This window comes from Anabas testudineus, chromosome 2, assembly GCF_900324465.2.
Source record: "Anabas testudineus chromosome 2, fAnaTes1.2, whole genome shotgun sequence".
Classification (NCBI taxonomy): Eukaryota; Metazoa; Chordata; class Actinopteri; order Anabantiformes; family Anabantidae; genus Anabas; species Anabas testudineus.
The window spans coordinates 6,916,089-6,934,415 of record NC_046611.1 but is presented as its reverse complement, the minus strand read 5'-3'; positions in this window follow the sequence as shown (position 1 = coordinate 6,934,415).

The following is an 18,327-nucleotide window of genomic DNA, read 5'->3' as shown; positions in this document are numbered from 1 at the left end:
TGCCCCCACAGCTTTGCCCTGATAACCTACCATAGGCTGGTCAAAGTAAAATTTTTACAATCAAATTTGTCTCTGACAGGCTCTGAGCTGCTGAATGACCTCATTCACCCAAGAGCTCAAACAGCCAACGTGTGTGACATATCAGGTTCTACAGTAGACTACTGTTTTACATCCTGCTGAATTGTGAAGGGGATCACACAAAAAACTGATATTACTATACAAAGAAAATAAATATTATCTTATGCTGTAGGCATTTTTGCAGATATTAGACTTTTTGTTGCTTAAATTATTTTGTATTTTAGAAAAATAAAATATTTCTGGCCCCCCATGGACCCTCACGCACCAGTCTTGTGCTTTAATTATACCAGGATCTCCAGAAAGTTCCAGTTCTGTACGTTCCAACTCCACACTGACTCAAAACCATGCAGAGATAAAAATTACTTTGAAGCATTGCAGAGAAGTGGTGGTAAGATACAGAAACAACGTGAACTCAATCAGATGACAAGAATATAATACCTACAGAATGTATTGATATTAACAGGCTGGATGTCTTCTAAAGAGGTTTTTTTTACTGATGTCACCTCCTCTTGTGATACCAGCTTGTCACACCTGAATGGCAAAACAAACTTACCATGGCAGCTTCACCAGCATGACCAGTAGGAAGGGAGTGGCAGCACACACTTATATATAAACACCTAATATATATAAACACTTCTTAAACACACCTTCAGCTACAATAATAAAGACGCTTGTCACGATTCGAAAAAGAGGATTCAAACACAGACTAATATCTTTATGTTTGATGTAGTCTAATTGTAACTTTGCTTAAACACTTATGTTCTTATACTATTGTATATCTACATTAATGCATGTCAGATACTTTATTTGCAGGTGTCTGAGTGAACACTCGCCTTTGTATGAACAGCAAAGTTCCACACATACTAGGGTATTGCACAGGGTGTTGTGCATCATACAGTGGCAAGAAAAAGTATGTGAACCTTTTGGAATTTCATAGAATTTCAAAGACATTAGAAAGTCTACAGTTAGGCAAACAGTCTACAAATGTCTCCATTTTTTGGGACTGTGGCTACTCTACCAAGAAGTGGGCAGCCAGTCAAAATGACCCCAAGAGCACAACAAACACTCATTAATGAGGTAAAAAAAACAACCCAAAGAGACAGGCAAAGATTTGAAGCCATCATTGCAACTGGCTAACATCTGTTCAAAACACCAGAGCATGTCCACAATGGAACAGCAGTTCTGCAGGAAGAATGGACTAAAATTTCTCCTGTACAATATGCAGACCTGATGCACAGATACAGGAAGTACTTGGTTGAGGTTATTGCTGCCATTGGTCATGAAATGTGATCTGATCTTCAACAAGTCACATATATCAACAAGCATTATATTTCTAAGCTAATAAAGCACAAAGTAAAAACCTTTTTATGTTTTCATTGAACACACCCATTAAACACACAGAGTAATATTGTAAAAAGTAATTGGTTGCCACCTTCGGCAACAACTTCAAGCAAACACTTCCTGTAGCTGTGGATCACACCGGCACAAAGTTCAGGAGAACTGTATGGGGTTCAGGTCTGGACCCGGACCCACTCCAAAAGGCAGATTTAGTGTCTCTGAAGTGTAGTAGATTTACTGAGATGAACTGGGAATTCATTTTCTCCTCCACAATGGCAAGTGGTTCAGGTTCAGAGGCAGAAAAGCAGACCCAAATCATGACGCTCCTTCCATTGTACCTTACTGTAGACACCTTCTTATGCTACCAGAGAAAATCTACTTTCTTACTCCTCCTGTCGTCCATGATTCAGCTTTGTGTTTAAAAGAGCTCCTAAGAAGCAAAAAAGCTTTTGTGAAAGCTGCAAAGTTGGTCTTACTTAAAATGTTTGCTTTTCAGAGGACAAAAAAATGGAGGCCTACCCACTCTCTGATTCAGCACTTTGACAGGTTGAGAAATGAATTAAAATCATGTTTTAATCTTTTTAGTCCCTATTTGATGGCAACAGCTGAGATTCTTCAAATAAAATATGAGAAGGGTTTGATGTGACACTAACAGGCAGAAACAACATCCTTTAAGTGTGTCCTGTTTGACAACTTGACTCCACAGCTTGACATATGATCTTTGAGCTCAGTTGAGCTTCAAACTAATAGAAAGACAACCGGACCAAACTTCAGCGTCCCCTTAGTCGATAAGTGCTGCAATAAGCCAAAACGACAAAACACATGCCTTCACAGTCACCAGATTTCAACTCAACTGATGTTGGAGCACTGTGCTCGAGAGTTAAGTCCCACCTCAGTTTATAAACATCAAATTTCAGGATATATAAAAGGCATTTCCAGTAAAGCATTCAGAAACTGGACAGTCTATAAAGCTCTAAGTAAGAAAATCATTCATCACGTCACAGCGTACTACAGAAGACTCAGATGAGAGCTGTTGTTATTCCACGGACTGTAGATGGAGCCACTCGTCTTCTCCATAATCATCACAGCCTCTCTGCTCTCAGCCCTCCTGTTTTATTTATCTCAAGTGTTTCTACCCTCTTATTTTTACCAATTTTACATTACTTAACTGTGATAACAGAATACTCCCAGGCATTATTATAATAATGTAAATCACTATATTGTAAATTGTGGTCAGATTTAGAGAATAATCAGATTTATTAAGTTGAGTCTGTGTGATATCTTTGTTCTAAAATCTCTCTTCACAAAGAATAAGAAAGAGAAGCGAGTCTCTTTTCTTCACCCATCAAATATTAATAGATCATTTTTGTGGTGAAGTACTGACTTGATAATTCAAAAACCCACACTGTCAATCAAATATACACAAATGGGTATTCCTGCTGAGGAAAACCAAAACATCAGATAAAAGACTGTTTTTACAGACTATATTTAATCTCATCCCTCAGCATCCCCGCGAGTCGATGACACTTCTGCATTCCTGCGTTCGGCTGATTGACAGACAGACAAACAGTTCAACATGGCTCTAAATCAGTATTTCTGAAGCTGGGAACTTTATGTTGCTCAGGTTAGGGATACATATTATAAAGTTCTACAAACATCCCAGAAATGACACTCGTCCATATACATCCTGAGATATTTACATATTTTCTTTATATTTGATTTTCTTTTTGCTCAAGTCCAAAAGAAATACACTGCATTTTACTTTGTTTGCCACCCAAGGCACTTTATTCATGTGTATTCTACTTTGAATTGTATTATTTTTTAATTTAGCAGGCTCCTTGCATAATTGTCCTCTTGGAATATATGGTGCTGTAGTTTGTGCATTAGTGTTTCTGTAACAGCAGCATCTTTCATGGTCTTTTACAAAGTGTCTCTTCTGTCATTTGTCACTGTGCCTGGGAAATCCAACTATACTTTCCACCCTGGGCTTTCTCCACATTATCTCCAAGCTCCACAAATAAATAAATACAGAACACATTTCAATACTGCATGCATGCATTTTGTTTTGTTTATAAAGTATGTTATATGTTAGCTCCATGCTATATACTTGTCCCTATCTACATAAACATTACCTAAATGTTCTAAATACTTCATAATAATCTTGTCCATAGCTTCCTATGTCAGTGATGATGAAGGTGTAACAGATTCTCTGATTTCTTTTTTTTTCTGCATGGCTAATCTAATCTGATCAAATTGGCAAGGTGTCCTGCAAACAGACCAAAACCCTCAGTGACATTTTGCTTTTTGTTTATAGCCAGAGCTATAAACTGATTAGCTTAGCTTAGCATATACACAGGAGACAGCTACCTCAGCTTTATGGCTCTGTCTTATAGAGGGATTTTATCTCTACATCTTTTATTCCTTCATTTGATAACATGTCATCATGGTGCATATTCCTTCATAATTTGTGGTTAATCAAATTACTGGCACACAGCAAACGCTGGCAGAGAAGTGATAGTTTCCATGCAAACAGTACATATGAAGCGCTTGTGTAGTCTGGTCCTGGTGGCAGAAAATATACAGTGCACAGAGAGTAGGAGGAATGGTGGGGGTCAATATGGGGATAATGGGAGCCCTGGTTCCACAACGTGAGGGCTGGTGTGATGTTGCAGGATGGAATAGGAGATTTCCCTGCAGCACAGAGAAGAAGGAGGAGGAGGGCACAATTCTTCTAACACAAACAGAGCTGAAGCATTTAGAGTTGCTGGCGATGGCAGATGGTGGAAGGGAATGAAAGGCAGATGGAAAAATCACTTCCAACATGTTTATCATTGTCAAGAAGTGTATGTGTGTATGTGTGTGTGTGTGTGTGTGTGTGTGAGAGCGAGAGAGAGGGTGGATGATTCCCTCAGGGTTAATGAAAAATAGGATTGGATTTTGAAAAACAGTAGCACTAACAGTGCACACTGGTGTTGCATTGTGTGTTTGTTGGCTGTGCATGATGTGTGTTTTATTTCTCATTGTAAATAAAGGTTTAGTGAATCTCTTCAGAGACTTCCTTATCATTGCCGAGGATGTGGCACAGGTAAGTTGTTCACCTGGATATTTTGCACTGTTTATCCTATAATAATTTCTTATGTATATACAGCTGTTTTGCAATAGCTAAATAAATCTTGGTGGAAAGATAATGCAATCATAGTTCATGAAAAATGTTATTACAACCCCCCAGAACTCAAAATGATGCTTTCAAATTACCTCAAATGACTAACTAAGAATCCAAAAGCCAAAAGAAAAACGAAGAACAAACATTTACAACTGAGAATGTGAAAGCATAAAATGTCTGGCAGGCATGTTGGAAACCATGTGGCACACACTGCACGGTCTTAGTAACAGTGATGTAATAAGATGGGCATCCTATAAAGTAAATCACTCAATTCCTGTAAATGAAACTGCACCTACATTGTAATGTGACACACCTTGTGAAAGCTGCGTGTACTTCAGGGATTATATGTGTAGTTTTTAGCAAAATGTACAAGAAATAAGTTAAAATCCTCTCAGTAAAGACGAACACAGTAGAAGTAGAACAAGTAACATTAGCATTGTGTCAGTCTTTAAGTGACAATGGGAACTGAACCCCTGAAATTTTAATCCAAATGTACAATCTGATGTCGCCGCGTTAATGCATGTTGACAGGTCTTGCTGTGGTGATGCATATGAGCAGAAATAGCACATAAGTTTATGTCATGCTTCCGACTGTGTGTGTGTGTCTGTGTGACAGAGAGAAAGAGAGGCGGCTGAGAAACTTGAGAAACCGACATGACTTTGTGACCTCGGCAAACACTCCTGACAGTGTGAGGCAGCCAGTCTGAGGATTTCAGTCTGTGTGCGGGTCTGTCAGAAACATAGAGAGAAAATTAAAGAGAGAGAGAGAGAGAGATGCTTAGGTTGCCACGGAAAGTTATTTTTTAAATTCAATCCAAAGAAGAACGAGACATCTCACTGAAACTGCTGAAAACACTTAAATCGATTATTAGGTGTTATTATCTGTTATCTAAAGTGTAGATTTGTAGTTTTTTAGTTTAAAAAGTGCACCTGGATTTTGCACTTACTTCTTGTGTCAAAACCTGGTCACTTCTGAACACATAGACATGATACCCAAATGTTTTGATCTTCAACTTAAAATCCTCAACTGCATCATAACTTCAGAACTTGCCCAGGAATCATCACAATTGTAGGTTTCCTTCAATACCAATGCGATTCAGTGGTAGTTGTCTGTACTTTTTTGTGCACATTACAAACTGGACCTGCTAATAGCTAATTCTGCATGCTTTTAATGGCACCACTCTGTCAAAATGTAAACAAATATCACAGCTGTAGCCCACAATAATCGAGTGACTGCATTCCTCTCCCAGAATTATGGGAATTGTTGATACAAAGCTTAAAGCATCATTATCTCCCAAATGGGCAGACAAAGAATAATAATACAAGTGACATAAAAAGATTCTAATTACCTTTTTTCACTGTTCACTTTAATGACATCATTATCTATTCATATACAGATATTTGCTCTGTGGGGAAAACCTGTAAAAAAAAAAGTGGGTATTTGAAGTGAGGATCTATATTTGTTTTAGTTTTGTCTTTTTGTTTTAAAGTATAGCTTTAAAATAAGCTTTAAGTTAGTTGGATGAAGAGATTTTCTAGGAAACACTCAGAGCCCAGCTGTTAGTGTTTGTGTTATATCAACAAATTGGAAAGAAATCACATTAAAATTCTTACAGGGGAACCACTAATCTTCAGCTGTCTGGCGTCAGACAGAAACACTCAAAAGGTTGTCATGTGTTCATGGTCATAGCAACCCCATTTCAGGACAAATATTTAGCTGAGTGCGGCTGAAGCTGATGTGAGCTGTCAGTAAAGACAATATGGAGATCAGCATGATTAAATGATAACTCCAGTCTATTACAACTATTATCATAGTTTTGTAATTGCTGGAATTGCAGCATGGTAAAATTGCAGTTGTAAAAAAACATAAACAGATTATCTAAACCATTCTATCTGGAGAACTGTGAGTTAGTGAGGTTGTTAGTACGAGGAGCTTTTTTCTCTTCGCTTCTCTTCAATTAAAGTCTTAATTGAAAAAAATTATATACATACCCGAAAACAAAATGTTAGAGATAAGCAAACTGCACAGTTTACGCTAACAACCACTGGAGCTTATAGGAGTTACTCTTAAGCGCTGTAAAGCTTTATTATTTTTTTATTAAAATTTTTTTGGCATGGCTTTTACTTTGAAGTGTGGTAAAGAAAATGTTCCAAAGTAACTCTGCTTTAACTCTTTTCTTCTGTTTAATTAGGTCCAGACATTAGTCCAATTCAAAGTTACAGACAAGTAACAGAAACACATACACACACACATACAGAGGAGGAGAAAGAAAACAACAGGCGTCAATTTAATGTCTCACTTCTCCTCAATTTCTGTCTCTCAACTTTCATTCCTTTATTGTTCCTTCTCTTTGTCTCTTCCTCTTGGTTGCTTCCAATAAGGGCATCTTATTGTCTGGGGACATTTGATCCTCACACACAAATTCACACACACACTTAAAAACATGCTGACACCAAAAGCTTTCTCAGCTTTTTTGAGAGTGAGAGTGAAAGAGAGAGAAAACTTGATGGATGAATAAAGAATAAACAAACCCCCTTTTTTTCTTTTTGTTTGAAGTAACAGCTGATGCAGTCAACCAGCTCTTGTGAATCCCGTGAAAATGCACGTTAATAGTTTTCTCTATGGGAATATATTTGAAAAATTAAAGAAGCTTGCAGCATTTCCACTCCAACTGTTAGTTTGTGCAGCACAATAATCAATGCAGCAGTATTAGAAGATTTACGAGGTTCCAAATTTTCCAATAAAAATGTGAGCAGTAGAAATTTTTATGGGACCCTAAGTAGAAGAAAGATGCCTTGGGATGGAGCATTCAGTGTAAGAAATGGACAAGAGGATTGGTGTTTAGGAGGTTGAACACTGGTTGTCTGTGAGTAGCAGCAGATTCTGATGTTTACTTGTCATATTTGAGTTCTCACATGTGTAATGTGGCATTAGATGTTGGTAATATCAGCATAGAAGGGAAAGGAGAAGCCAAGACAAGTGTCTTTTCAATCAGAGAGGAAAGGAGGGAGCCCAGAAGTCAGCCCTGTGGAACCCCAGGCTCCAGGCTGTGTAGTTGTGACAACAGTCCTGATCCAACAGTGAATGCAGAGCCTTAGGCAGTGTTTAGGGCAGAGGCTGCTTCAGGATTATGATAAGAGATGAGTGGGAGTTAATGTGTATGAATGTTGACTACTCTTTTTTAGAAGAAAAGGTGTAAGAAGTGTCTTAATGTGGCAAAACCTCTTAAAGAGGACGTCAAGATGGTGGGTGGTTATGTGCCTGTGACTGTGGATCACATCTTTTACTAACTATGTAAATATGTATTTTAATGATAGTTCCAGATACAGAGTCATAGAAATTTGGTATTTTGGGTCAGCATCACACACCCTCCTGCAGGCAACCCAGCTTAGGCTGATCAGATCCAAGATTATGTCCAGATGGCAAATTAGCTACCCCCGTGGTTTTCTTATCGGTGCCACGGCCACATAGAGACTCACTCTGCTGCATCAGGAGTATTTTGATGGCTCTTCTCCTCCACTCTCCCTCAGTGTCCAGCGTCACCTGGTCACATTCCCCTCTACTGGAAAGCATCTCCAGGTGGTCCTCCCATAATATTGTCAACGCCAAGAGCACATCCAGCTTTATGGAGTCAGAGGCCAATACAAAGTCTAGGTGGTCACTCTAGTGAGTTGTGGTAGCTTGAGTTGCATCAACAGTAACCTATTGTGAGGGAAGTGCAAAAGCGAAGTTGTGGGCTGAACGGCTAGAAGTGACACCTGTCATGTTCCACAGTGCCCTTTAAAAGATTGTTAAATATCAGTTATAGCCACTTCAAGAAATTGATTTCATCTTCAGGCTGGAACTAGGTGGTTCATCGCTTCAACTCCCACTGCGTCAATTTATTTATTAATTAAATCCTTTATCAGCAAATACCATGAAAAGCTAATTTCTGTTCTACCTCAATGACAATTTCTACACAGCAGGGCTCATCTTCTGTGGCTGGTAACAAATTCTGTATTAGAAACAGTTTTTTTAATGGCCCAATAACTCAAATATATGGATGATAATTTCCCCCACTTGGAGAATTAATAGCGAGAATGGAACATAAAAATAAAATAGTTATTCAATTATTTCTAACTCTACTACTACAGGAGTATTCAGGGTACAGTTAAATGTTTCAACAAGATCAATCAGAAAAGGATGCTGAAATTATATATTCATATTAGAACATGGTAAGATAAGAAATACTGCAATAGCAAGGGAACTGATGAAAGTTAATGCTACAGAAATTTACATTTGCTGTATAAGGTGATGACAGCGCTCACAGTCTTTTGTCTAGGTTTGATTCTGGCTTTCATATAAATTACACTAATGTTCAGCAAACAGTTTCACTTAAAAGAAGTCTGTAGCTTTGTTAGCTCTATGCTAAGTGCTATTATATAGACTGGAACAAAATGCTAAAAACACACATTAGTCAAACCAACTTTACAAGTTGATGATATATTAGTTGTGTTGTGCTTTTAGCTAGTTAAGTGTCCTCCACTAAAACAATAAAAAACATGAAACATTAGGAAAACTTCAATTTATAATATAAAACCATCCTTTTTTCATCCCTTTTGCATTTGATCTTTGGGTTCTTTACACTAAATGTCAATGACAAGGTGGTCCTGAAACTTGTCAGGGTAGGAAAACACCCTATACAGTACATAAAAAGAGTCTCAGCTTAAGGTCACCGTATGTTTCATGATCACCACACATTCAGTCTGAACGCTAACAAGCCATTCATAGTGGTTTGGCAAGAGCTGCAGTAGCTTCTTTTTTAACAGCGTTGTCCTCTAGCCCATCATGTGAGAGTGTGTGTGTATATGTAGAGAGATAATCCAGCAGGTCCTGGGTTCACACAGTCATTCAGAAAATCTGGGTGATGGAGGGCGGTCAGCTGCTGTATGCAGAGAGCCTGACCTCAATCACCCTGAATGTGTGTGGACTTAAATAAACTTCCAGCTTCAGTGGACTGTCTCTGCAATCAGAATCACATTCATGGAGTAAGACGTAAAGAGAAAGCAGAATGTCAAGGCCATGCATTAGACATGATGAACTTTTGTTCATGCTGCAAACATAAGTTATTATTCATGAAGAGGATCGATTGTTCCTCAGAGTCGAACTTCTTCTCTGTAACACACACACTGACTTCACTGCACAGAGAGGTCCTAATGTGGAACATTTTAACATCCATACCTCATTCAGTCATCACTACCAGAGTCATACTTAGAAACACAGTTTGAAATATAATGTAAATAACTGTAAACTAATGAAATCATAACTGAAATATCTGCCAACCTCTGCTAGACTTCAGGAATAAATAATGTCTTCGATTTTATCTGCACATTTATTCCAGGGTCCTATTACAGAGTTCAGTTTAACATTGTTATGATGATGTGGTTCTGTTAAATATTGAAAACTGCAATATGAGCAACAAAGACAAAGTGTTTTTTTTACTTCTGTGAGTTCACATAGTTTATGCTTTGTGATGTACTGTACATACTAAACAGGCCTGCATGTTAGCTGCATTGAATTTATGCATGGGGGTTTGTGCCAGCTTCTACAAGAAGCATGTAGCAGCTGTAAGAGCCTCTGGGTCCTAGTGTACTGGACCCAGTAGGGGTTTTATTTTTAATGTGTTTCAAGTTTCATTTTTTAAAGAATGAATTTGCTATTTCATCTTAAAAAAGTTACATACTTATGCTTACTCAAGCTTTAAACTGTATTTTACTGTACTTTAAGCTTTCTTTCCACTACAGAAACATGGTTTTACTTTAATACAGTCGCTCGACCACCAGTAACTTGCAGTTTTGCATTTTAGCTTCCAGACAAATCCTCCATGAATGTAAAATGTTATTTATTACAAAATGTTCATTTGTACTAGTAGAATTACCCAAATGTATAGGACATTAAATTGCTTTCCAAATGTCAATACATTGACTATAAGAATCTAATAATCACATGCACATCATGGTGTTGGATATATGGATACTTCTCCTACTGCTGCCTACAGATTTGCATTAATAATGTGCAGCAGATAGTGTATATCATGTTGTAATGTGATTGAACATGGAAGTTTGTTCCAGAGGAACCTTTAAGTGCAGCACCCAGAGGAAATACCTTTTAGTGATTCACACTCCTGGTAGACATAAAACTAGCATTTAGCATCTGAATGATTCATATGCAGTGAAAAGCTGAGGCTGCTGGGAGTTTTGGGATAAATGTGCAGGTCTCAGAGCATCACTGGAGTTATGGTTATGTTTAGAACATGTCCTCTGGTCATTCAGAAATTGGTAAAAGTTCAGCAAACCTCCAGCTGCCAATAGTCTAAGATTATTACTGAGAGCGTGTGCAGTTATTGCCCCGGGCTGTTGTTGTATATACATGGTTTGTTAAATAGGAGTTAGAAAGACTGAAGCATTGTGAAGTGGCTCTAGTCCTTCTTGTTATAACTCATACAAAGACTCAGGCCGCAGTTTGTTCTGTAAACCACACACTGCTCTGGATTAGTGGAGTTTACCACACTGTGCTATTTTAAACGAAACTTTCCTAACTCACCTTCACGTTTGTCTACAGCTGTGAAGATGCTCTCTTGTTCTCAGAGCGGCCGGAACTGATCTCTGTTGGAATAAGCATCATGACACGACTTGCTTCGCCCTCAGTGTTGAGTGAATGCAGCATAAGAACAGGGTCAGCAAAAAGAAGATGTCCCAAACTGAAGTAGCAGTAATCATAAGGTGTCATGGTGAGAGAGTGGAAGGGAGCTGCAGGAGGTTACAGCAGACACCACTTCAAAATCATCACCACCACTTGAGGACTTACAAAGTAAACTACATGTTTTATGTGTTTTTAAAGGGTTATTTAAGTTATACAAACACATTTTAACTAATAAACATTATGCTTTTCATTTATGTGAACCATCCATTAACCTGATCTCTGAATTGCTGCTGATATCTTCTTTTATTTCAGATAAATCTGATAGTGTCTTTGGTCATTTCCACAGTTGTAAAAGTAATAAACTGTACAAAATCTTCCTGACTCAGAAAATTAAAAATAAAAGCTATTTTGCTATCTATGTTATTTGGCTGCACTTTCGAATAAAAGTGTAGTAAATAGCATCTAAGTAATGAAAAAGGAACAGTCCTAAAATATTGCTGAACTGTAAATCAAAGCACATCTGTGGGTAGAGATGAATGAAGCTCTACAGTTACAGCACATACACGATAAAAATAAATAAATAAAGCTTTTATTTGAAATACGGCTGTAGGCAGTATTGGTGCAGAGTTGGAGGAGATGACCCAGGAGAACAAGAGGAGTTCAGGCAGCACAGACACAGAGAGCATGGATATTAGTGGTAGAAAGGAGGCTGGCGTATCTTCCACCCTGAGGCACAGTTTGACTTTTATTCTGGTGTGGGGAACTCAGCAGAAAAGAAAAAATCTCTATGTCAATTCTTCGAGATGCTGCTTGATCACTTGCAGGCAACAGACCCCACGCTTTTACACTGTACAGAGGAATTTGGTCTAGAATGGATTGTATGACAAATATCGGATGGCTTGCCTTTAAATTTTAATGATCTCCAGAGGGATCTAGGCGCTTGGCTTTTCATCTTAGATCATCATTAGGTCAAAATTCAGTTAAGTCACCACTTAACCAAATACCTCAGCTCAATTATATGCTGATAGCCTGTGTACATTTACACAGTTTTACACTTTTATCTGCTTTTATGCACAATTGTGTAACAAAAGGAATGATTATTGTGCTGCTTTCACTACCTGTGTACACATTGTGTTTGTCTTGTCAGAGAAATTAAAAACAGTCCAGATTTTAAGGATTTTAATTCTGGTCTAGAGCTTCATGTTGAGCTGACATTACTGAACTGCTGTAACCTTCTTTTATGCATGAAGAGGAGTGTGTGCCTGGAGTTCCGAAATACGCTTATTGATTTGTTCAACAGATATATTAGTTCAGTGGTGGAGAACTCTCCAGCTGATTTTCCCACACATGAGAAAGACGCCTCTTAAGTAGCCTAGAATAATGGTGCGTACGTGTGGGCAACTAAAGATGACTGTATGACAGAAGACAAGACCATAGCAGGGCCAACTCAGATTTAGGCTTTATTATGGTTATTGGCAACGTTTGTTTTTCCAGTATTAAGTAACACTTAATTATATATGTAAAAATGTCGCAGTCAAAATTACAATTGGATGTCATTCTTAGTGAACACAGTGGAAACGTACCACTGCTACTTAATAAATCTGACTTCCAGTGACAGAGAAACTTTTAGCTTAGCCACCACGCTATCCTGCAGACTTTAGGAATCACACATACAGAGAAGAAACAACTGCAATAGGATATTTTTACACATGACTAATTAAAATTAGCTGAGAATTATCTTTGACACGAGGGCGGCGCCTTGATACCAGCTATCGACAGGGCCCTTCATTATGTGAGGGAAGCAGGACTGGGTCAAACTCTCAGTGGCCACCCAAGTCTCTCAGACGAAAGGAGGTTAATGTAAGATGGCCTCAGGCTGAACATAAGCATCCACAGTGTATCATAGCAGCCAGAACAAAGGATGGTCAGCGTGAAGATGATGGGATCTGACATTTGATGTGTACACTAATACATGTACACTGTTCTGTGAGGTGTAAACTGGAGCGGATGAGCACAGTAGCTTGTTCAGTGGAGAATATAATTGTTGTACTGTATTAAAGTAACGTCTTTGTGGATGCTTCCTTCTTATCTTAGCACTGTGGCTGAATTTAACATTCCCAATGTCTCAGCTGAAAGCTAGTTAATATTCACTTTTGCTTTGCCTCATTAATATTTCGGGGGTAAATAAAAGCCCACTCCTTTTTAAAATTTAAAACCTACACACTTGAGTCCATTTAGTTGGTCTCTCAGAGTTTAAAGTAAAAGAGAAACTGAAGACTTTGGCTCTTATTTTGCTAAAAGTGGCTCTAGTTTGTGCCTGTCTTACTACATCAGATTGTCTGAAGCAATATTTTGAACACTTAGCACAGATTTATATGATGAGAGACTAAATTTGTGGCTAATCCGAGTGGTTTTTATATTTGAACTATGTTGTTTGTCTTGATATATTTGCATCTATATATATATATATATATATATTATTATCTACACTGTGTGATGTGTGAGCAGGGATACAGAGTGTGTTTGTGTAATGACATACAGTATTCAATGGCTGGTGATTGTGTTTGAAGTGTGACATGTTTTTCAGCTCGCCATCCTCCCCACGCCGTGCACTCTCAGGGTTTATGTGACCGTGAAAATGCAGTGATTGATGGGGCGTCGTCTACGTTTGCACACAAACTCTGCATCACGCCGTGTGAAGATGACTCGACCCGCATCTTCTCTCTGCTGTCCAAACGTGGCAGGAGCAGCAGATTGCGGTCAAACAAGGTTACACACCATGTTTTACTGTGTGTTAATCTGCAGCACCGACGCTGGCAGCGAACATCATCATTGCTCTACAGCAATCAGACACCACTCCCTCACTTTAACACTACTACAGCCGTCGCCATGGTAACAGTCAATGACGTAATGTCTTAATATTGTTAGTTAAAGGGTCAGTAAGCCCAAGTTACAACCTGCATTTTGTCACATACATGTGAGGATACAGTCATTTTGTTGTTAAGTGTTGTGACTTATATTTTCTGGAGTCATAACAACATAATTTCTTTAAATACGAGTTGCTCTTATGTGTTATGTTATGTTTTTTCATCATTTTCAGTTGAAATTTTCTTAGTAGTGAATATCCAGACTGTTTCAAGTGATATTTATATATTTGTTATTTACATCACTGGTTCATTTTGGCCTCTGAAGTGGCTGATCTGTTGACAAGTGGTGAATGCACAAAGCATGAAGTAATGTGATGAGTTCACATCCACGATGCTGACCTGACAGGAGCAGGTCGACCTCTCTGCACTGCTGCACGGGGTCCAATAAAGTAGAGAATACCTCCTATAAACATCTAATCTAATGTTCTGTGTAAGTCTGGAGGCGAACACGTATTGTTCGATGAGTTGTGAGCCTTTTAAAGTGATCGAGAGTAAGTCGTGGTGGAGGTTTACAAGGTCGAGTCGAGTTTTATGAGGAAGAAAGCTGATATGGATGAAGTTGGGCTCCGAGCTGCCAGGTCAATTCCCTCGCTTTGTTCTGCTTCTATTTTCTGTTTTCTGTTTCTGTTTTCATCTTAAAAACAAGAGTCCTAGAATAATCATGTTAGTTTGCATGTAAATAGCAACAGCTGAAGGCCCCTCCTTTGTGTGGGACTTTAAATATGTATATAAAACAATTAAATTAAACAGTAGGTTTATCCATCTGTTAATAATATTATCTAATTTACCCTAATAACCTGCAATATTCTGTGTTTTCTGTGGACATTACAATTCTTACTTTGCTTCAGAACATGGACTCACATGTATCGCCGCTAAGTGTGTGTCTTAAGTGCACAAAAGCTGATCAGGGGCAACCGAAGTCTGCAGACAGTGGAAGTGCTTTGACGGCTTCAAACAACTTCAAACAAGCAGCTATGTCGAAGTCACTCTGAGTTCCCTCATCTCTTTTGCATTAATACTCCCTGGTGGAGCATTAGCTTAGATCCATGCAGCCATGGAATTACAGCGATCATGTCAATTTACATTCTCCTATTTTAAGAGGGTTCCACATGGGTTTAGACTTCACCTCCACGATGACACTTAGTTTTTAACATTGGAGCAAATTTATACAGTACATTTAACCTTTTAGCAGGCTTTTGGTAACCTGAGATGGTTTCCTACCTTTCACTCACAGTAAAGCCATCATTGTGGAATTTATTTACCATCTGGAAGCTGAGGTAAACAGTATTTGCAGCATCAGAGCGCAGCAGTTGCTCCTGCCTGGTCTTTTAGAGAGATATTATCTGGCATCACGCCAGAGAGAGCGAGGGAGAGACAACGTGGAGTCATAAGTACAGTACCAGCTATGTGTGTATACTTGGATGTGTATGCATTTATGTGGATGAGCGAATGGTGAAGAGGTGGAGCTGTGCCATGCTGAAGACACAGCACCATACAAGGAAAAGTCAAGCTCGAGGATCAGGCTGTGTGCATGTTGGCACTGCAGCAGGATGAGTGTGTGCTGCAGCTCTGTGATGGTTCAAACCAGGGGGAGTTTAGTAGACTGATATTTCAGAATAATGGATGTGATGTGGGTTTGATTCAGCATCAGTAAAAAACGTCTGACATTTTGGGAAATGCACTTTGCTGTGTTCAACAAAGCCTAACAAACGATGTCAAATGTCAAACGATGAATGACATGTTGTTCCCTTCCTGAGAGGCGTACTGCAGAAGAGTATTTCCTGATCCAGCACCCCTACTGAGGGGAACAAAATTACACATATATCTGCATTATGGTTCAGCTATGTTAAGTAAACTAAACTACTCAGTAAAGGTTTTAAAGAGTTGACTGTCGGTAGACATAGGATGTGAAACATATAAAAGGCATAAACATAAGTTAAGATTAGTGGAAGATAGGGTATAATTGGCAGTTGTGATTAAAAAAACTCATAATGTGAGAACTCATCACTTGTGGGAACATATTTAAGCTTTAACAGGAAACAGGAAGTAGAATGTTGCTATCATTAGAGTGAGTTACACAGTGGGCGGCACTTGTTTTTGTTTATGTTTATTAAATATACCAAAATACTGATCAATGATTTGCCACGTACAATTCGATACACTGATGAATTACAGATCAATTAATCACTTTGAAACTAAAGAAATCTTAACAACCTGATTCTAGGGCAAGTTCTGAACTGTGAACAGTCTCCATGTTTCAATCGACACAAAATAATGAAATACATTTTTCTACAAATGTTCATAATTTTAAATGTTAGCTTTGCTACCTCTGCCTTTGATTCTCAGGACATTATCATTTACACAACTTCCAACGGCCTCTTATTGCCTCGATGATTCCCAACAAATGCAAATGCAACACTGTCATTTTAACGGCAGTTTTTTTTGCAGCTACTCCTAAGGTCCTAAGGTTTCTAATTGTGCTTTAAATCTGAACAAATTCTTGGACTCGATTCACAGATTGGTGAATAGCTGGCTGTTAGTGGACACAATTTGAGAGTAATCTGATTTAACTAAACATAATTCAACATTAATTTGAACATTTTTCATTACAGATGGAAGCTTTCGGTAGTCGACCAGTGTGGTATCGATCCATTCTACAGTAAAAAGTCAATTAAGCCGCATCGTATCCATCACAGCGAAGGCTCACTACACATTTGATTTGTAATAAAACTACAATCCTGACTCCATGTATCTGTCCAACCATTTTTCCTTTTCCTGCTATCGGTCTTGGACTGTGTGCAACACTCTTAATGTTTCTGCTGTGAATGTTTTATAAATCAACTGTGTGAACGGCTGCAGAAGATAAAAGTGAATCTGAAAATGATCTAACTGCTCTGAAGTCCATCGCTCTCTCTCTGTGTCTGTGTGAGGGAGCACGAAAGCATGAGAGAGATTTATGAAGAAGTAAGGTCAAATATCTTCTACCTAATAATAAATCACACACAAACAGCCACCCCCCAGCTCATACACACCCCCTCTCTCTCTCTCCATCCCCAACCCATGTGTTGACATAGTTTCCATGGTGAGGGGAGGTGTTGACGATTCATCCCTGCGTTCCTGACAGCATGATCTCTCTCACACACATTAACATTTACTCTGGGGGGGGTCAGTTAACACTCTGTCCCAGCTCACCCAGTCCAATATTTGACTGCTGCTGCCTCAATAAACCTAAAACACAGCCCAGAGATTTTCAGCGTCCTGTAGGTACAATTTGCACTTAAGGTGTGATCCAATCTGTTCGGCCATCACCTTTGTCCTTTCATTTCCCCTCGCTCTGTCGAGTGGGGTTAACTTGCAAATAAAATGAACAGTTGTAAAATCTCTATGCAGGATATTTAACAGTCTAAGAGCCCCAAGAAGATGTTTTTTGTTACACTCTACAATCCCGAAGTATCACATAGAGCAAACAACATGCTAACATTTTTCATCATTGTTTCCTGAGTCTCTCGAGGGCATTCAGACTGAAAATTGCAAGAGGCTGCACTGGTGGGTATGTGCTGCTTTAGGTACTGGCAAAGCAACACGATACATTTACCAGTGTGTGAATCAGAAGTTTTATCAAACACTGGCAGACATCATGTTGCAGGAAAAAGTTGAGTCATGCTCAACGACCCTGCACTATGTTGCTGGAGCCCAGCTGTAATGCCAGACTGGGTTGGGTTTTTTCACACAAGGCTGAAAATGATGTCTGAATGCAGACTTGGGTGTCACCAACAGTTTGACTCATCAGGTGCCACAGAGATAAATAAGAGCCCTGCTGTTCATATACTGTATAGATATATATGGGATCAGCATAAAGCCTGAGGAATGTTTTGGCAAGAGAAGAAACACTGACTGGTATAAATGGGGCACCGTCTTGGAACATTGCATGTAGTTTACATTATACTTTAGAGCTCTGCTTTTTGCTGCAGGCTTGTCTATGGTTATTAATAAGTCTCTCTCTTACTGTGTCCACCATCTATGTCCATTTGTGTCTTGCAGATACACTAACCAATGTTGCATTAGCCTGGTGAGCAGTAAGTCAGGTAGAGTTCCCTTGACTTGGTTCTGGCTTTCAGATTTAGGCCTTAATTAGGAAAT